General features: G+C 36.9%; 1 long non-coding RNA gene and 1 pseudogene across 1 annotated transcript; one reads left to right on the forward strand and one right to left on the reverse strand.

Moving 5' to 3' along the window:
* Window positions 1-15,838: 15,838 nt before the first annotated feature.
* LOC149213926 (uncharacterized) lies at window positions 15,839-20,639 on the reverse strand. Its single transcript, XR_016250876.1, has 3 exons — window positions 20,146-20,639; window positions 16,145-16,180; window positions 15,839-15,992 (listed from the first exon to the last, which is right to left on the reverse strand). It is a non-coding gene; the product is annotated as an uncharacterized LOC149213926 (long non-coding RNA).
* Window positions 18,187-19,831, forward strand: LOC149213927 (O-fucosyltransferase 28-like; annotated as a pseudogene).
* Window positions 20,640-22,522: the final 1,883 nt, after the last annotated feature.

Here is a 22,522-nt window from a genome sequence, read left to right on the forward strand (position 1 = left end):
AAGTTGGCAACTATTGAAGACAAAAGAAACCTATAGCAACACCACATATATATATTCATAAAATTCCCCTTCAACATTGAAGAAGGTAGAAGTGAAACAAATTTCAACGAACTTTATTAATATTAATTAATGTATATTTATAAATTAATTAATAGTAAAATATATATTTTTAATTTTTTTTTTTTAATTTTTCCAAACGTCATAAGTAATTTTAAAATATACTATATATTCCACTAAAATATTCATTAGAAATATAATATTCATTAAAAATGTATTACTAGACGCCAAGCAATTAAATATATGACTGGATACTATAATTATAATGTTTTTGAGTCTCTTAAATACATAATAAAATATAAATGATGCCAACTATGATTACATTTACACCACTTCAGAATTTAGTTGAGGTCTTATGCGGCCGTTACATCCACAGACGTTGGCTCTATGGAGTAGGACTCCCGAACGCTGTCCAATGGGGATACTTCAAATTACTGACGTGGGACCCACGTAGATATGATATTCATACATGAAATCAATTTAAATATAACTTATATCCTAAAAAGAAAATATCTGTTCACCCATATTCACGTCCCCATCAACGCCACGTTGAATTACCAAAGACGAAAAAAAAAGGCGCTCTCTCGTCGCATTCAACGATTGTTTGTCGGTGCCACCTGTCGTTTAACGACGCCTAATCAGCCCTGGGCGTGGGCACCCTCATCCATCGTGGCCACGTGTGCATGCTCTGATTGCAACCTGGTGCAAGCGAGTCGCTCCTTCAAGTTGTTGGTCTTATCTTTCCAAAGTTGTTGCCGTTTGAACACGTAGATGATACCATACCTGCAATTGGCTGACATGATTCTTGCACCCACTTCGTTGACATGCGGTCTTACACGTGGCGTATAAAAATGTGCCACCTGGTCATTACGTATATTAGAACGAATCTTAACGGGAAAAAAATGGGAATTTGTACGGTTGAAAAGGTTGCCCACGGAGGTCACGGCAACTCCTATTTCCAACCCCATAGCCTCATTAATGCGGGGCTACATGCACAGGAGATAGGAGTTTATAACACGCGAGATGGGTACTACGCCGTTTTTTTTTATTATCTAAACGCGAGGTGGCTATCTCCTGCACATATAGCCCCGCATTAATGAAGCTATGGGGTTGGAAATAGCATTTTCCCGGAGGTCACCCCTAAGGATTGGGACACAGCAGTTCCCTCGAATAAGAGTCTGAGAAGTCACTTAGGTGGGACCCACGTAGTCACCTCGCCACGTACGGTGGCCCCATTTATTTCCGTTTAGTCATTTCATATCCATTGTCGCCGCGTATGAAATTTATTGCCCCGACCTTTCCGAAACGGCGAAGCTGTGGTACATCCTTCTCGACATAACGTGCCCACACCTTCCACGCACCTACCAACAACCTCAACAGTTTACTGTTTACGTGTTCATTATTTTGTAGTCTTCTTGCTGCCAGCAGTTTCAGGATTGCAGCGGTTAATCAGTCTGCCATAGGGTCTTAAATGTTCGGGGAGATGCAGGCTGGATAGTCAGTTAACAAGCAAATTCGGACACTGGGCACTAAATAAGAAATGCGAATTTGTGTGTTAGCAGGCTATCCAGCCTGCATCTCCCCGGGCATTTAATGCCCTATGGCAGGCTGTTTATCTCCCCGGGCATTTAATGCCCTATGGCAGGCTGGTTAGCCGTTGCCGTTTCGGTATTGCAATTTATTTATTTTCACCCATTGCTGCCATTTCTTTGTTACAGAGAGATATAGTAAAGAATTTAATTTCACTCGTCTTTTTCAGTGTGTTTTTTAAAGTTTTTTTTTTTTTTGGGATTTTTCACGTTTATGGTAGGAAATTATTGAAATCATAAATTTGATGAATAACTTTTTCTGTAAAGTGTTTCAAAGTGTTAAATCTAACTAATTTAATCAAATTCCATCGAAATTGTTTCCACAAATTCCAGCCCAAAAACTCTAAAAGTAACCCTAAAAACAACTCCCAATCTAATAGTATTTTTAAATTCGATGGTGAGGATGCGGCGGCGGTTAAAGATAACAGATTTTTCTCCGCTTTGTGTGACATCAGCACGACGTGTAGAGAGCGAATAAAAGTGGCAGCCGCGTACAGTTGGAAGGTTAACGGACAGAAAATATAAGAAAAATGTAGCGTTCGTTAAACAAGTTAACAAAAGAGGAGGTTATGGTACACCTTAGTGGGAGCATTAGTAGTTAATAGCGGTTTCTTTATACAGAAAATTGATTGGAAAAAATCCTCTGGTTGAAGATGTGTGGCGGTTTTAGAATTCCAATGCAAGATGGAGTTCTGCAATGGCGTATGATGTTTGGAACACTGATGATGACACCACCACGCGTTTGGTAGAAATGAAATGAAAATCAGCGGTGAGTTTTCAGAAAATAGAATGGTGAACAGATGACAGTGACAGGTCTTTGTCTTTATTCGGAAAATCAGAGGTTTACAAACTAGAGAAAAACTACAGATAATTATACAGCAGCAGGAAAAAAACCAAAAAATAGTGAAATAACTTTTAATATGTTTCCATGAGGCAGACGACCGACCTCTTCGACTAGGGCTCCACGTTTTAAGATTTTAAATCCAATAACAACAGCACAGCAACAAAGTAAAAGGTAGTATGAATGTGGAATTCCCAGCGCGGAGAGGATGGAATTCGATACAACTCTTATTGTCACAATAAATCACTGTAGGATCCATTTACTGACCAAATAACCAAACAAGGATATTCTTCATGCAAATAACTTCACAAGTTGCTTGACTACTAGCCATGTCTTTTGCTTCCTGTTATACCAAGAAACTGCTACTGACCCAATACTGAAGATTCCCCCTGATGTGCTCTTCCTGTTGGATGGAATCCCAACCCAATATGCATCTGTGAAGCCTTGCAACTTCACTCCCTATGTCTGTTTGTACCAAAGACCAAACTGAGTGGTGCATCTGTTGTATCTCAACACATGTTTAGTTGCCTTCGAATAGAGTTTGGTTGGCTTAACCATTGCTTGACTAAGCTGGTTATCTACAAAACATATGTCCAGTCGTGTGTTCACCAAATATATAAGTGACCCACAAGTTTTCTGTAAATAGTACCCTCTACTACTTCACCTGAAGTAGCATCGTCCTTCCTCCAATTTCCTGCTAGAGGAGTCTCCATGGATTTGTTGCTCTCCGTGTGGAACTTCTTTAGTATCTCGTTGGCATACTTTCCCTGAGAGACAAATAATTCCTCATCTCCTTGCCATACTTCCATACCAAGGAAATAATGCATGAGCCCCATGTCCTTCATCTCGATTTCTCTTGCAAGATCCTCTTTGCAAGATTTTACCAACTTCTCATTACCTATTAGAATTAAATCATCAGCATATAATACTATAATCAATAATTTAACTTCAACCACAATATGGTAAAGTTTCACATCTGCTTCATTTTTGGTGAAGCCCAGCCTCGTGAAATAATTTTCAATCCTAGTGTATCAAGCAAGGGGTGCTTGTTTCAATCCATACAAGGCTCGCTTGAGTCTGCACCAGTGAGACTGTCTATTGAAGGTCTCAAATCCTTCTGGCTACTCAATGTACACCTCTTCCTCAATCACTCCATTGAGGAATGTTGACTTCACATCCATATGATGTATCTTCCATCCCATATGCGATGAAAATGCTAGAATCGGTTTGATTGAAGAGTACATTGCTATTGGATAAAATGTATCCTTGTAATCAATTCCCTCCACCTGAGAGAACCTTTTGGCCACAATCTGGCCTTTTGTTTCTCCATAGTCCCATTTTCTACTTGCTTTACCTTGTAAAGCCATCTGAAACTCACCATTGAATTATCTGCTGGTCTTGGGACCACTTCCTAAATATTGTTTCTGATAATGGAGTCACGCTCCTCTACCACAACATCAACCCATACTAGATTCTTCACTTCTTCCTCGAATGAGGATGTCTCAATCTATACACTCTCGCTCATCAGAGCGATGTAACCAATGTATCGATCTGGTGACCTCCTCTGCCTACGTTGTGATGCGGGTGCTCCCACATTCTCTCTAGCATCACACATCAATCTGTTAGCCTGTTTGGTGCACCTCCTTCCATCTCTGAAAGTCTTTGCATGAGTGGGTACTTCCACTCTCTACTCCTATACATGTGGCTGCTCCAAATCATCTAGAGGTTCTTCCTTTGTAGCTAAAATCTCCTCATCTGCATGTAACTAAAGCTACCTCTCAAGGAAACATCTCATGGCCTTCTCTTCATCAAGCTTCAAATCTCTACAAACCATTATCATCCTGTGAGATGGTAGGCACACCCGATAGCTGTGAGGTGTATTAGTGTACCCCACAAATATTCCCAACTCAGTTGTTAGTTCTATATTTTTCCTTGCATCCTTGGTAACAAGATAGTAAACTAATGAACCAAATATCCGGAAGTGTGCCACATCTGGTTTCTTACCTGAAAAATATTCTTCATGTGTACTCATCCCGAGAATCCAATGAGGACTCATGTTCAGCACATATGCGACTGGGCTGCATGCTTTAGCCCACAAGTGCAACGATAGGCCTTAATCATGTAACATTACCCGTGAAGCTCCCACAATACTTATGTTTTTCCTTTTAGCCACCCCATTTTGTTGTGGGTTATGGGGTGCTATTAACTCCCATCGAATGTCTTCTAATGCACAAAAGTTATTGAATTCATTCAACACATATTATCCAGCATTATCGGTCCTGAGAACCTCCACTTTCCTGCCAATGTCTTTCTCAACAAGTGATTTAAATTCACAAAATTTAGTGAACATCATATCTTTATTCAGCATGAAGAAAATATAGCACTTACAAGAGAAATCATCTACAAATATTACATAATACCTGTGGTTGGTCATGGAGGCTATCGAGAATGGTCCACACACATCTGAGTGAACTCTTTCAAGGATCGATTGTGCTCGAATGTCCTTATCATGAAATGTGACTTTGTTGTACTTCCCTAATGTACACCCTTTGCAAGTATCTCTCTGCTCTAGCGCACCCTTGGGAAGTCCTATAGAAATTTGTTGCATGATCTTCAAAGCTTTGTTGTTCAAGTGACCCAATCTTCTATGCCATAACTCATCGATGTCTCGGCTTTGTGCCTTCTCTGCTTTCGTGCTCAAAGCAACACAAGCTTCTACATCCAATTTTTAGAGGTTCTTCACCCGAACCCCAATCCACTTCACTTGTCTTGAGGATATGTAATGAAGGAAAGCCTTCCCTTTGCTAAATATCACATCATAGCCATGGTCCTCCAACATAGCAACCGAAACTAAATTCTTCTTTAGAACCGGAACATAGATGACATCTTTTAGTGTGATAGGAGAACCAAACTCCCTTTGAAGAGTAACAGTACCGATGTTGGTCACTCTATACCATCCATCATATCCCATTTCGATGTGCATCTTGAGGTCCTTCTCCTCCAAGTCATTGAAGAAGTATTTGTTTTTGGTCATATGGAATAAGGCTCCACTATCCAAATACCACACATTTCCCATCACCGATGTCACCATGCAAGTGATGAGGGTGAAATCCAACTCAAATTTTGAAGCAAGAGCTTCACCCGCCACTCCTCCTGAGGGCTTCTTGTCAACCTTCTTGTGCGAACACTTAGTGGCATAATGTCCTAGCTCATGATAGTGAAAACATTTAATCTTCGACAAGTCCTTCTTCTTGTTGCCCTAACTGGAATCTGATTTGGAATAGGATGACTTCCCTTTCCCTTTCTTTGCCTTTCCAACTAAGGCACATTTCTCCTTATCATCATTATTGGATGAGGATCCATCTCTAGTGTTCCACCGAATCTCTTCTTGCACCAAGTTGGACCAAAAATGCTCCCACTTCAGTAGCTTCTCCCTCCCATTTACCAAATCCTGGTAGTTGTGCCAGCTCTTGGGAAGGATTAGAGGTGCTAGGCTGACCAGATCATCTTCAACAACTGTAACACCAACACTTCCAAGTTCATCCCTAAATTGGGTGAACTTGGTCAAGTACTTTGGTATTATGTCGCCCTTCTCCATCTTGATTTTTCTGAGCTTGTCCTTCAGTGCTAATGTCCTGTGGTCATTTTTATTTTGAAATAGGTTTGTCAAGGCCTTTCACATTGAATATGGAGTCTCCTTACCATGGAGATTTGAGACAATATGATCTCGAACTCCTTTTAGGATAATCCTTCTCGCATTTGCAACACATTATCTCCACTCTGCTAGATCTTGAGCATCAGTTGCAGGAGGCTTATGAATATATTTGTCTATGAATTCCTTAAGCCTGTTGCCTTCCAACAATGCATCCATCATGTCCTTCCAAGCAATATAGTTTGAACTATACTCAAGGGAATATTTGAGTCTCAATCCGTAGAACGACATCATGTTGGCTCTGAAGTATGATACTGCAAATTCAATTTCACCTGCAAAAGACAAACCTATATTCTCCTCTTCTAGAGTGATTTCTGCTTTGATACCATGTAGAAAGTCCTTGTATATTAAAACAACTAATTTTAATTTACTAAAACAATAGATTTTAATCTACTCTACTCATTAGTGGAAACAATTAAACAATAGCGAAATCATGAAGCATACGAGAGAAAGAATTAAATCAACAAATTACACAATGATTTCCTAGGGAAAGCCACAACTAAAAACCCTTGTTATTTGTATATTTCATTAGTCAAAAAACATGAGAAGATTACAATGCTTTTCTCAAGCTTGAGCAACCTCTGTACTATCTCTATCTGTCTCACTGCTTCCTAGACAAGCCTAGGCCAATACTTAACCAATTTCTTGCTTGCCCAAGTCCCTATTTCCTTGTGTTGTTTCCTTGGGAATTATCCCCCTAATAATTAGGCAAATTCCTCAAAGGAATTGCGCAATCCATCATATGTCTTCCTCTGACTGCATGCACCACCTGTACAATTCAGATGATTGTACAACTAATAGTATGTTGTCCTTGAACTCCAATCTCAACTGGGTAACTCTTAGATCTGACATGCATGAGTTATTTATGAGTGAATCATTAGTTAATTAGTTAATAACTACAGGCAACACCACACTACTAGACCTCCCACTAGTTCCTCCAACAGTTGGAACTAGTTTAATTGACTTTAACTCAATTAAACTGAATTCATTAATTACAACTCAAAATAAACTCAACCATGGGTCCTATAATGTAGGAGACATTCTACATGACTCAAGTTAGACCCTCAACTCGAATTAACTAGGTCAACTAACTCAAATTAGCTTAGAAAACTAATACAAGTTGTCACGTGATGTGGAATTACAATTTTGTTCCTAATTTAATTCAAGGAAAAAATTAAATGAGGATTTTCTTGTTGCATTTTCAACATGCCATTATGACTGACAAGTTTTTTCAAGAGTCATTCTTGTAGAAGAATGATGGTTTAAATTCATTTTATGTAAATGTGGATGGCATGCAATATTCATGGTTGTGTGAGGAGTGAATTGGGAAAAAGTAGCCCTAGTTGATCTATGATTTTAACATCATAAAAAAATTATTCTTATATTATGCCCATGTTTATATTACGATAGGGAATGCTAAAGTATATATTAGCACAATGAAAACATTGTGATATGTGGCATGCTGATACAAGCTTGGATAAACCATAGATCCTAGATTTGGATTATGGATGACCACGATGAAGCATGGGAAAGACACTAGAGGCAATGTTGCCTAGGGTCTATAGATAAAGCCAGTGCGGTCTATGGGGTTGTCAACCTGGTTGTACACATCATACTGTATTATGTGTGTTGTGTATGTGTTTAGTTGTAGATGTGTGTTCGTTGTGTGTATCATGTGTATATGTATGTGTATGTGTATGTGTATGTGTATGTGGATGTGTGGTGGTACACTATGTATATGTGCATGTGTTTAGGGGTAGGAAGGTATGGGACTATCTAAACCCTTATGTTTCGTAGTGTGTACGAAACAAGCAGATATGGAACATCCTAGACCTATGAAGGTGCAAAATACACCTATATTCTTGTCGATAAAATACTAATGGTATTGGTAGTGCCCATATTCGCTAGGTAGCAACTGGGCTTAATCTCTCTCTCTCTCTCTCTCTCTCTCTCTCTCTCACAAACACACACACACACACACACTCACACATATATATACCACCACTGGGTGCTTACTAGGTTTGGCAAACAATCTAATGCATTTACATGGTCAAAGGGAAGAGAAGGCACTAGGTGTTTGTCGAGTCTGGCAACCAATCTAGTGTGTGTACGTGGGAAAAAGGACAAGAAGGCACTAGGTGATTTCCAGGTCTGGAAATCAATCTAGTATGTTTATGGGGAAAGAAAAGGCTACTGGATGCTTATTGGGATGGGAAACCAATCCAATGTGTGCAAAGTAAGCAACAAAGAGAAAATCAAGATAAGTATCAATATTTCATTGATTTTTAAACTTTTAAATTATGGATTTGAATACAATATTCTGATTTATGGTGGTTTGGGTTATGAGCTAACCTGATTTTGTTGTGGAAGGAATTAAATTATAATTCTAATTTCACCTCATGAACAAACTTCCAATGAAGTATGATTTAAAATTATTACATTTTCCTTATGATGAGTCTCATGAAATCTATGTACCTATGGTGTAGGAAGTGATATAATATTTCCCATTCGAATGAATGAAGTTGGCCACAAGGTGGAATAACAACAGTATGCTAAAGTCAAATATTTTAGGAACAAATCCATTCTGGGACACTAGCACTCAATGGTGCCCACTGATTACCATGAAGCATGTTATGACCCACATGATAGTTTTGAGGTAGGGATGTGCCTTGGTTTGAGTTCCTTCTGATGCGAGGAAGCCTTGCCAAGGGATGAATCACCTGAGGGACTAAGAAGTGAAGAAGGGTGTGCCTAAACCTGGAAGGTGAGTGACTACACAAAAGGGGGCAACCGGACTACTCGAGGGAATCAGAAGTAGATAAGGGAAGGTCGGAAAATAAATTGGGTTTCCTAGTCATGAGTATAGTTGATTAGAGTCAAAATCACATTAGGGGTGTGCCCAGAAACAATGAGCCAAGAAATGTTCATTAAGGGAACAAAGAGCTCAAGATAGAAACATTGGACATTAGAGGAAGGTAGCACTCCAGAGAAAGAGAACACTCCAAGTGGGATCAAACATCTCCAAAGCATCCAAAGACTACAAATAGGACCATTGAAAAATGGTTGAATTATAACTTAATGTCTATCATACTTTTATTTGATGGTTGAATCAAATGCATGAAGTACTGTAAATGATGTAAAGAGCTAAACATATAAATCTCCATGAAACAATATGATTGAACATGTCAAGCATGTTTTTGTTATATGGTTATTGAACACCGAGGACGATGTTCCACTCAAGGGGGAGGGGGCTATGATATCCCTTGGATAATATTTCTCTCTTGTAAATAATTGGAATTATTTCAAAAGGATGAGAGAGAGAGAGAGAGATTCCATTTCTTGTGGCAGGAGATTTCCTTGAGGGAATTGTTGTTTTAAATATCAGTCGTGGTTGGTTGAGTGGACTGACTATGCCATAAATTAACTAAAAGAAAAAGGGACATGGGCATGCGTCCTTTGACTCCCTTAGGGTTGCATTGTCCACAAGGGGTGCTACTATGAAATCGTGGAGAATAGGGCAGTTAGTCGTGGATGGCAAAGAGAGAGGACACGAATATTTTTCACAGATTGTTACAGGTGCTCCCGGGAGAGATAAAAAACATATCTCTCTCTCTCTCTCTCTCTCTCTCTCTCTCTCTCTCTCGATATATATATATATATATATATATATATATATATATATAGAGAGAGAGAGAGAGAGAGAGAAGAAGGACATAGAAGGAGTGAACCTCCTAACATGCATAAGTTGTGGGAGGGGCAGAGATAGTGGAATTTTAGGACTGGGATAGGAGAGGTAGAGAAGGTAGCATCCCAAGTTGTGATGTTGAACACTAGAGAGAGCTAAAAACCAACGGAAGAACTCTATTGAAAACTTGTTGGGAATTGGGACCACAAAGAGAGTAGTCTCTTGCTCTGGGGATGAAGGCAAGTTGGCCTGGTGATATTCTGGTTTGGTTGTGCATTTTTTGAAGCCTTCCCTCTGAAAGCACTCCACCTCAACCTTTGGAATCTAGCTCTGGGGTGACAACTACAAGTAATAGTGGTTGTAGCTTGTTTATGGTTGGGTTGAGAGTTGAATTCCCACTCTCAGTTGGAACACTTTTGTACTATTTAAAATTAGTGCTTCTTATGCTCTTTATTCACAATTAAATATGGTTACATTTCTAATTGGAATGGTATTATTGTTATATAGACATGATATGAATTATTATTATTCACGCAGTTGACTGCTATATTGATTGCCATTTCTCTTGAAAGGTGTTGAGACTATGTGATAGATTCATGTTGAGAAACTAGTTACAATGGAGTGCTCAACTTAAATCTTAATCCAAACAGTGTGTGTGCATTGGTTGCCTCATCTCAACAACTAGCATGAAAACCAATTTTATATTATAGTGACATAAGCTTATTTTGATTGTTCAAAGCTCTTTCTAGTACTGTCTAGGTTATGAAGTGGAATAATGAAGGTCTCTTTCTTCTTCTTGGGCTTCATTGGCTTGGTTACCTCATATGGTTGCCTCCCCAGGGTTTTCAATTAATATGCCTAAGGTTTTTGGCTTGTGCTTCTATCCTATTATTGTTGTTCAAGTAGGGATAAAGCCTTGTTCCTCTATTTTTGTTGATGAAACTATTTTGTATGTTTGATGACTTGATATTATGCTTCTAGTACTCTAGACATAATCACATTCATGCAATAGGCACAATGTGAATTGTATTCTCATTTATAAGCGCTATGCACTGCCTATTTTCTTGGTGTTGTAGTGATAAAAGAATTTGGTTGTCAATCTTGGAAGATTCCATGAATTAGAATGGTTGGCTATTCTTGAGCTCAAAGGTATTGAGCTCTAATGAATGGTTCGATTCATTTTGGTTGCATTGATTTTCTTCATGCCAAAGTGATATTTATACATATATATGTATATACATATACGTGGTGTTGTAAGCTCAGTTTTAACACACACATGTGAGTGTTGGTAGTGCTTGTGAAGTAGAAAGTGTGTTGGCATGGGAGAACATATTGCCAATAATATATTGATGCCAATGTACGGAAGGGGCCTCCCTCAATCCAATTGCTGTAATAATTCAAGGTGGTGAATTCCTTTATAAAACAATTAGATTCAATGTGTGTGTGTGTGTGTGGCCCTAAATTTAGGCAGAACCACCACGAGATCAACTATACTCAAACGTGCGCTTAGGGATGATTCCCTTTCACCTTATGTGCATCCAAATTCACCATAGCTTAGGGTGAGCTAATGCATAGGTCGAAGATTTAATCGTACCCCATTTCCATAATGGTACCTTGGAACTTGGGTCAACACAGGAATCATCTCCTTTTAACCAGTGTTATGGTGGGGATTAGGAGGGGTTGCATTACTAGTTCGGATATTGTTTTTTCCATCGCCTAATGTGACTAGTGTCCATAACCCAACAAGAACTGTTGTCCATAATCTCAAAGTTAGAGTAGGATTGTCTTTCCACTCCCACTTGAATTTCCATCTTTCTAATTTCTCTTTGCATATCTGATGGAACTGCATTGAAATAGGTTGCAACATAATCTTGAGAAAAGAGTCGCGTCTTTTTTTTACCATCTGAGTTGCTTCCCTTGCCCCCCCTCTTGCAATGCATGCATTGCTTGGGAGGCATGGATGCCAAAAGGGGGAGGCACTTATAGCAACTGCTAAAGCAACCACAACCTAAAAGGTAATAAGAAAATGACCTAGTTGAAACAGTGACAAGGACTAGACCACACGAGACAGAGTTGTCACATAAACTCATAAACCAAACCACACTAATCAAAAGGACTCCTAGCTTGGTACTCCTTGAGCAGGTCCCCACATTACAACACCCATAAACACCAAGGAATTTAGCATAATACAAAACTAAAAACCAGTTAGAAAACTAAACTTGCAAAATTTGTACGATACTAAGTAATACCAAGAGGGCGAGAGGACATTACCCCAATTAACTAAACTCATCATGAGAAGCAACCTACCAGAGATGAAACAAGACACCCACATCCCAGAATTTCTCTCTCTGCTCAGATGACAAAGTATCAAACCCAAGACTAATTATATTTAGAATTTCACTCACCCTGAGCTAAACAATAACCCTTGACTGACAACCAGGTACAAGTTTCAATTGACCAAGGAAAACAAACAAAGAATGAATCGAGAATAGGAGGGTAGTAACCTAAATCACCTCGCTGAAATAGATAGTGGTTTTCCCCCATTGACCTTCACAAACGAAGTCTAGAAGCCACAACAAAAGCTCCACACAAAAAAGAACATAGCCCTCCCACTTCCCTGTATTCAACACCATATAACTTGTAGACCTCATTGCATAATAATTAGGCTCCCATACATGCGATCCTTTGTCAACTAAGGAAATTCAAACCACTAGCAGCATTAGGGAGGTCAGCTCCCCAACCTCTCCAATGATTATAGCCTCCACCCAAATACTCAAAACAAGGCTATTTTCATGTATAAATGGCCATAAATGGCCATCTTGTGGGTTGCATACATATGCATGTTGGGGCTGAGTCGTGCAACCTGTTGATAAATGTCCATAATGTCGCAAGGTGGTGGGCTTGGCCCCAAAGGCCCACTCTTGTACACTATGAACACCCCATTAGGGATACTATTATTTTTTTAGTTATATAGAAGTGTAGCCTTTCATTATTACTTATAATTCTAGTATATCATGATCTACTATATGGTATATTGTATAGATGAATAATTGAGATTTCAAAAATTTATAATATATCATATAATTTAAAATGATTATATATATATATATATATATATATATATATATATATATATATATATATATGAGGAGTCTAACTAATAGACGAAATGATTTTTGTGATTGGAATATGATAATATAATTTTGAGATTGTGATTTGTTGTTGTTTAAAATGCACTTTTGAATGCATAAATGGATTCAACACCCTCAAAAACTTTTGAAACACTTGAATTTAGCATATCAAACAACTTAAACAAATAATTCTTAAAAATATTTATTAAATTTTAAGCAAAATTGACTATAAAAAATACTTTAGAAAAAACTATTTCATCTATTAATTAAACTATATAAGTATATATATAATTCATCCATTAACACAAACACATAATCCATTAAAAAAATTTATAATATCAAATGGTTCCCACAAATATTAAGTAAAGAATTTAAAGTCTCGAAATAAAATGTAATGGACAAAGTGGTAGTGTTTGATGAAATGGGTAAGTAAACTAGATGTAAAAGTCCCACAATTTGAAAAGGCATAGGTATTAGACCTTGCACAAAGGCAAGGTCATAATAAAGCATGAAAAAATAGTTTATGAATGAAGGCACAATGTTTTTTTTAGAATAGAAAGATTGATGCATCTTAAAGAATGTTTATTTGGAGTTGGAATGATGAAATACAATTTTGGTTATGTAGACGAGACAATAGTGTGTATGCATAGTTTTTGCTACATAACAATAAATTAAAATAAGTTGAAAAGTTAATAAATTTGAAATGTCAAGACTCATTTTACCAAAGTTAAGGTGTGAAGGAAAAAAGATTGATTCATCTTAAAGAATGTTTATTTGGAGTTGGAATGATGAAATACAATTTTGGTTATGTAGACGAGACAATAGTGTGTATGCAGAGTTTTTGCTACATAACAATAAATTAAAATAAGTTAAAATAAGTTGAAAAGTTAATAAATTTAAAATGTCAAGACTCATTTTACTCTAAAGTTAAGGTGTGAAGGAGGGCTTGGACTTCCTAACAAACATGGAGGGCTTGGACTTCCCAACAAACCTGGACGATATTGAAATCAAACTTAATACACAATCAATGATTAACGTTATTTATATATGGTTATTCTCAAAACTAACATCTTTGAGAAGATGATGTTCTATACACAAAATTCACTGCATACCATAATCAGGGAAAATAAGGAAATGACAAGGTGACGTGGCATTTGTTTTGGAATGTCCAAGTGACAGTGATCATCAATGAACCGGGCCCTTGTTCAACATCTCTCTTAACCCTAGTATTAGCTTCAACCACATGGATGCCTACCATGATAACATTTACACCACTTTAAAATTAGTTGGGGTCTTAGGTGGTCCTTATGCCCACAAACGTCGGCCTTATGGAGTAGGATTCCCTAGTGCCCTCCAATAGGGATATTTGAAATTTTTAGTTTGGGCACTTGAATATACCACAATTATTTTGTAGAAATGTTTATGTTTCAAGTTTATAAGTAGATATATAATCACAACATAAAATTACTAATATGAAATTATTAATATATAGAATTTTTTTAAATATGATAATTATATATAAAAGTAAATTGAATTAGTATAGATTTATTTTAAGCCTGGATCTAACATGAGTTGAAAAAATGAAAAAATGAAAAAATGATGTGTATTCATATAAGTTTGTTAGCATAGATCTTCAAATAATTTAGTTAACTAATATGTTAAAATATTTTTGAAAAAATATAAAGTTTAAACATCTTGCTCACATTTTTTTTTACTTCTAACTATTTTACATGAAATTATATTAAGTCATATAAACAATTAATTAAAAATGTATAATATATATATTGTCAAAATTGTTTTTCTATTTAAAAAATATTTTAATTTTATTACAGTTATCTACTCCAAATTAAACAAAACATACTTACACATCATCATATTAAATTATAGAATAAACATCTTGATTTAATAATTTAAATATAGATATAAATATATCCTTAAAAAATATTTGTATACTCACATTCACGTTCCATCAACGTCACATTGGATCACCAAAGATGGATAAAAAAGGTGCGACGATATTAAATATAGATATAACTAGCAATTGTCCCAATAGGTACAAAGAGAGGCCGATAGGATTAGTAAAAGGAAGGAAATTGTATAGATAGTCAAGCATATACAAAGCTCAGTAGTGACGAAGGCAATAACCATGTTGACCATCCTGTACCAGTACATTTGATATTAAAAGAAGGAAGCCAAAACCAAACCATTCAGATCAATATAGTAAATGTCAATAGAGATTATTGGCAACAGGGGTTTTTTTTTAAATAAAAAGTAAATTACAACATTGTTCATTCATGCATTCTATATTCTTTTCTAGTAGTGTTTTTCTTTCCTACATTAGCCATATAGACACTTTAAGCTTCCCACCCAAAGAGAGAACGTGGATATGCTTATATATTACCTAAAACATAGAATTACATTTAAGAACTTTATTTAACCAATCCAACATAATAAATGATAGAAACATAAGAAAATTATGCAATGTAAATCCATTCACCCATTAATAAATTGGAGGTAAATCGATGGATCCTCCATCCTTATATTCTTCATTTATATATTCTGTAATCATTTACTTCTGCTATAATTGTACAAATTGATTCCACGTGAGATATAAATGTTAATATTTGGACATAAGCACATCTTCTCGTGTCTGAATATATACTGAATATAACAGAACTAAATGCATTCTTATTACATTGACTTGTATTCAATGGGAAGAAAGAGTGATACATATAAACCAATGCCTTCCCAATCCAAAATTTTGGCATGGACAGTAAGCTACCAATATCATTCTCACCACTATTAATCAGAGAATCCAAAGCATCATAGCCTGGTATCTGCTGTCAATCAATCTCCTTTTGTTGTGCACATTCCTCTTCTGCCCAACATTCCACCCATAAATAATTCATGGATGGTGGTAGTCAAAGTGTATTTTCTTCTGCATATCTCCTGCATTTTTCAACAAACAAGACAAGTGCTGGGGCATGGATGCAATTATGAGGATTAGCAGATGTCTGTTTCATTTCTCTATTATATTATTTACACATCCACTGAACAAAACAATGAGAAGATAGGAATGCAATGCATCATACAGAAAAATAAATAAGACAAGGAGCTTAGAATAGATACTCGAGATTTCAACAGACAGTGGAAACAGCTCTGTCCCTGCCAGTGAAAAACACAGAAGAGAACACTAAGAAAACACTCAAATAACAGAATTCTGAGAACAAGGCCATGGCTCTTCTGCAAACCAACATGTTAGTGTACATCTCTTGGTAGATAAAGATTGAAATTTCTAATAAATGAGACAGATGTATAAGCATTGTTTGGTTTTAGTCTACAACGGAACATTCTGATTTACAGCGCTCGGAAAGTTAGGAATCATAAAACATGAACATGTCACCGTAAATGAAGCTTTGAATTTTTTTGAAATAAAACGAATGTTTTGGGGAAAAAATAAAATACTAAAAAGGAAAAAAATAAGATAACTACCTTCTATATTGAGAGAAGACATATGGATTTCACAGCTCGTGTGTAGCAGCGCAGTAAATCAACATGTAAAAGGTCGTGTTAACCCAGAAACAAAAAAAATTGAGCATAAAATAAATATATGTAGAGGGCATATGTTATGTTCATTCAAGTTTGGGAGCACCAATGGCTCTTACCCTTTTATCAACTATTTTAATTGATGTCTGGTTTGCTTGACATATTCATATGGCTTATTCATTGTAGTTTTTTGGTGAAGAAACATAAGATTAAATTTCATTAGTTTACAAATAAAAATATTATATTATCCTTCCTACACATCATCTCTTAGCATCTGCTCACCCATCAACAGATGCAATCTGGACTGCAAATGATTATATTCTATTGTCCTCCACATCATCTCTTAGCATCTGTTCAGCCATTAACAGATCCAATGTGGACCTTCAAATATTTAGGCAGGTCTTCAAAAAATAAACACTTGAGTAGCCTATTTTTAGGCACAAAGATATTCACTGTAGTAGGTAGCAACAGAAAGCAGTAATCAGCATTTTCTTTATTGGGCCAATGCCAAATTCAAATTTCCAGGATCAGAATTTCTGTTTTCAAACTCTTCTACTCTAATGTTCAACCGATGTCAAACCCTAATTTCCACAAATAGAAATCCTCTTGTAATCACCTTGGCCATGACCATGAACTTTGACAACTTACTTTGCTGCCAACCGGAAATCAGTCAAGCAAAAGTGTGAAACACAAATTTCAACCACCATTTTTATCAATGTATAGATTTGAATATCCTTCCTATACATCAGCTCTTAGCATCCGTATGAGCCATTGATTCAAGGTCATTCCTCTCTGTAAGACATTGGTTCTGCACTAAGCTGCACAAAATGCTTGCCCAGGCTATGTACCAGTCCCAGAAATGCCCAGAAATGCAGAAACTGGCACAACCAGCAGCCAGACATATGCCTTTTCTTTTGTATTTTCCACATAATATCTAAATCATTTATAGTTGCTGTTTTAAAGAAACAAATGTGATTAAAGAATTTTCATTCAGATTGAATGTGTCTTTGAAGTTTGGAATGTAGCTTGATGGCTCAAAGATCAAAAACAATACAGCAGGCTTCCTGTGAAAGTAATGCAAGAGTTAAAAGTTTAGATTTGAGATTTCCAATCTATCCTACTTTGTCCTTACAAGTAAAGAACTAATGCAGCTTTTCATTTGAAAGGCCAAGTATTGAGAGGTTAGTCCAAGTTAGGCCCTTTGAAAGGCACTTCAGTTAACGATTCATCCTTGATCTATTCATACCGTATTTGTTTGCTGTAAATCATGTCATGACAGTTCTTACTGTTTTGTTAACTTACTGCCTTAAATTATTCTTAGCATGAATAGCTTACAAAAAATATATATAACTGACATTAGTCAAATTTCTGATCAGTCTCAAAATTAATAAATGCCACAGCTATTTGTCATTGGTAATCTATAATTCAATGTCTTTTCTGCCAGTGTGATAAGATTGGAAAATGTTTCTTTCAGACATTCAAATATTGTTGCCTTACTAATCATTTTCTCTTGGGATTCTTAGGATCCATCTATGAGCAATATGTTTTTACAACCATTCAAAAATTTCGAGGAAAGTGCCCAACATCTCACTCAGGAAAATGGCCTCAGGCAATCAACTTTTACAATGGCATCAGAAACAGAACATGAGGTTTCTAAACTAAGAATCTTTTATTGACTGTAGTAAACAAATTGAGTTGAAATTATTTGCCAATGGTAGTAAAACCTAACATCTGGATCACGTGTCTTGGGATAAACAACTTTCTTTCATCTTCCAGTCTCCTGAAATCTGGTTGAAGCCAAAAGGCGATGACCTAGAGCTGTGTATTGGACGATCAAAAAGTTACAAAAGTGAGTTACAATCATCATTACCCTCATTTTTTATAGCCATACAAGGTCAAAACAAACCCGTAACATCAGATTTTATTGGTAACTCGTTTTGATCCACTGACTGATTTATTCTTTCCAGAGCTTGAGGCAGGCACAAATGGGTTCTTACTGGTCCATGCAAATGGTGGTCTGAACCAAATGCGAACTGGGGTATGTTCACAGTCAATATCATTGAAATGCAATTTTCCAATGATACTTGATCTTTCTAAAAGTGGTTTTAGTGTGTTTGGTGCTCCATTTCACATGTTAACCTCTATGGACAGCTAGAGGTAGTTAATATCTTTTTTTTTTCTGTATGCAGATCTGTGGCATGGTTGCTGTTGCAAGAATAATGAATGCAACTCTTGTTCTTCCTTCTTTGGATCACACCTCCTTTTGGACTGATCCAAGGTTTTCTTACTCGAATACCTTTTCTTTGGATGTCAATCAGCATTTAACACTGACTCAAATAATTCAAACCATCTTGACGATCTTAATCTCATGTTTTGTGCGATGACTTTGAAGATATATTTGATTGGAATCATTTTACTAAAACATTGAAAGAAGATGTCAGAATTGTGAAATCCCTACCGGCATCTTATGCGAAAATTGAGCCTTTACAAAAAGCCCCGATATCATGGTCAAAGGTTGGATCACTAAGTTTTCAAATTCTTCTAGTGTTTAGAGTTTGATCTTGTAAAGTTGGTCAATATCCCAAAGAATGCTCCAAGTTTCTTATTATACTATGTATTATTTGGATACAGCATACATACTACAAGGAAGAATAACGGACTTCCTAATTCCATTCAAAAGCTGAGATGCCGTAATAACTATCAAGCCCTGAGGTACACAAAGTCTATAGAGGAGCTTGGGAAGAAAACTAATTCGTAGCAATTAATCGTTTGCTATCTGTAACGATGTAGATATGAGAAAGACATGTTAGCATTCACTGGCTGTGCACACAACCTTACATTGGATGAAGCAGAGGAGCTGAGTGAAATGCGATACAATGTAAAGCACTGGAAGGAGAAGGACATTGATGCTGAAGACAAGCGGAAGCAGGGAGGATGTCCTTTAACTCCACGTGAAACTGCTCTTTTCTTGAAAGGCTTGGGCTATTCACCAACAACAAACATTTACATTGCAGCAGGGGAAATTTATGGGAATGGCAGCATGAGAGCTCTGCAAAATGAATTCTTAAATGTATTTTCACATTCAACTCTTGCTACAGCAGAGGAGCTTGAGCCTTTTAAAAACTATCAGAATAGACTTGCTGCATTGGACTATATTTTAGCTCTATAGAGTGATGTGTTTTTGTATACTTACGATGGAAACATGGCAAAGGCTGTTCAAGGGCATAGACGGTTTAAAGGTTTCAGGAAAACTTAAATCCTGACAGGTAAGAGTTTTACCCTTTTTACTTATAGGAAGTATATCCGTATAACAACATTTAACTAAAATCGAGCTACCAGAAAGAAGGATATCCCTCACTGTGAAGCCAATGCACGCAGCAGCTCAAATTTTCATGAACAAAAATGCTGGGCGATGTGGCATGTTCAACCTCGCAGAAGGCGCCATACTGGCCTCTGTTTTATAGCGTCAAGTTTTGGACATACCAGTAAATCAAACAAAGAAGAACCCCCAAATAAAACCGGTAAAAACCTATTTCAGATTCAGAGATTAGGAAGCTAGAAATTAAAAGGCAAAAACTACATACCTTGGATACCGGATACCGATGCAGTGAGACGTCTGAGGAGTTCAAATTTGCTGCGGCAGGCTTCAGGTCGAGCAGGAGCACAAAGATGCGGAGAAAATATGAAGCTTAATATCGCAGGGGAACCGAATAAGGAAATACGAATAGGGATTTAAGGGAAGCAAGGTGATGTTTTCTGTTCCACCAGGCGCGGGCGCATCCTTCAACTATGGCAAGGCACAGTGAGTGGGGCGGCGGCATCCATGAATACCTCCGCCCCTTCTTCGCAGCGAGGCCGACCACTGAAAGGGAAGGGTAAGTTGTGGCATGCGGTCCGTCTTCCCGATAAGGTATGCAGGCCGATATTCCTGGTATGCAGGCCGATATTCCTGAACAAAGACGAAGAGCGGCAGGTGTGTGAGGTATTCGTCTCCTGTTCGAAGACTAACTTCGCCAGCTGTCAACCTACAGTAGTTTTCTGAACAGAAGCGAATGTCGCCAGGTGTCAGTGTCAGAAGCAGTGGGACGACGAAAGGTCCCGTTTCAAAGAAAGGCCTATCGGCCTAAATATATCCTTAAAAAATATTTGTATACTCACATTCACGTTCCATTCAACGATTGTTTGTTGGTGCCAGTTGTCCTTTAACGATGCCTAATCAGCCCTGGGCGTGGGCACCCTCATCCATCGTGGCCACGTGTGCACGCTCTGATTCCAACGTGGTGTAAGCGAGACACTCAAGTTGTTGCTCTTATCTTTCTAAAGCAGTTGCCATTTGAACACGAAGATGATACTGTATGTGCAATTGGTTGATGGGATTCTTGCACCCACTACGTTGACATGGTGACTTACAGGTGGCGTTTAAAATATGCCACGTGGTCATTTTGCATATCAAGTACGAAACATGGAAAAAAGAGGGAAAAGGATTGGAATTTGGAGCGTTGAAAGGGTCGGGACACCGCACTTCCTCAAATAAGAGTAATTTTTTAAATTTTTGTAAATTTAAGTAAAAGTTGTCAAAATTAGTGGGATGATGGGATGATGGTGGTTCTGGGTAGCATCTTTATATTGCATTGTTTCACTGGGATTAATATGGGTAATAAATTATAAATTGAAATTACATTTTTTTAATGTGTAATGTATGTATTATTTAAATATGGTGATTATGGTTGATTATTGTTGAGTTGATTCATTAATGGTTGATTATGGCTAACTAAGGTTGAACTTGTCCATTATGGTGGTTGAGCTCATTTAACTATAGTTGACTACTGTGAACTATAATTGACTATGGGTGAACATGGTTGATCATGATTGTGAATGTTTAACTATAAATAAATATGGTTAATTATGTAAAATAGTTGATATATGTTGATCCACATATTTAATGATGTTTGAAAATCTTGAAATATGTTTGACCATGTTTAAACATGTTTAAATATGAAGAATTTATATGACTATGTTTTGCCATCATGACCATGTTTAACCATTATGACATTGTGCATTTGTGACCATGTTTGACTAGGTTTATTATGATTGATTATGGTTGACCATGTTGTTTATGTTGGCCATGTTGCTTGTGGTTGATTGTGTTGATTATGTGATGATGATGACTATGGTTGATCATGTGACTAGTGGATCATGATTGACCATTGTGACCATTTTTGAACATGTTTGATAATGAAGACTATGTTTGACCTTTGGCCATTGACTATGGATGACTATGATGAAATCGTCACATTATGACACTAGGATATGGACATCACATTATGGCATCCAATTTTGTATTCATCACATTGTGATGATGCTTTTTGTTCATTGCATTGTGACATGGATTTTGTACATCATCACTGCAATGTTGAACTTTGTTTGTCACATTGTGGCATCATTATATCTTCATCACATTACAACATCATTTTCTTGTTTGTTAGATGGCAACATCATTTTTTGTTCATCATGTTGCATTGGGGACTTTAGTTTACATTGAGTCAAAGATTTTAGTTAATCGCATTGGACATCAACTTTTGTTCGTTAAATTTCAACATTAATATTTTTTTGTCACATTGTAATGTCGACTTGTGTTTATAACATTACATCATATATATTTATTCATCACATTATAACATTGATCATTGTTCATTACATTACAACGTCAACTTTTGTTCATCACATTGTGACATCAATGTTTGTTTGTCACATTGTGGCATTGATTTTTGTTTGTGACAAGTTGCAATGTTGATTTTTTTTGTCATGTGGTAATTTATTTATTTTTAACATGGTTGCACTTGACCATAGTTGAGTTAGACCATGGTTGAGCTTGTTTGGACATGACTGACCATAGTTCTCAATATTTAGCTATAGATGAATATGGTTGACCATGATATCCATGCTCAGTCATTGTTGCGC

This window comes from Pinus tabuliformis, chromosome 1_1 (genome assembly GCF_031772625.1).
Source record: "Pinus tabuliformis cultivar Carrire ecotype Pingquan chromosome 1_1, CPIR1, whole genome shotgun sequence".
Lineage (NCBI taxonomy): Eukaryota > Viridiplantae > Streptophyta > Pinopsida > Pinales > Pinaceae > Pinus > Pinus tabuliformis.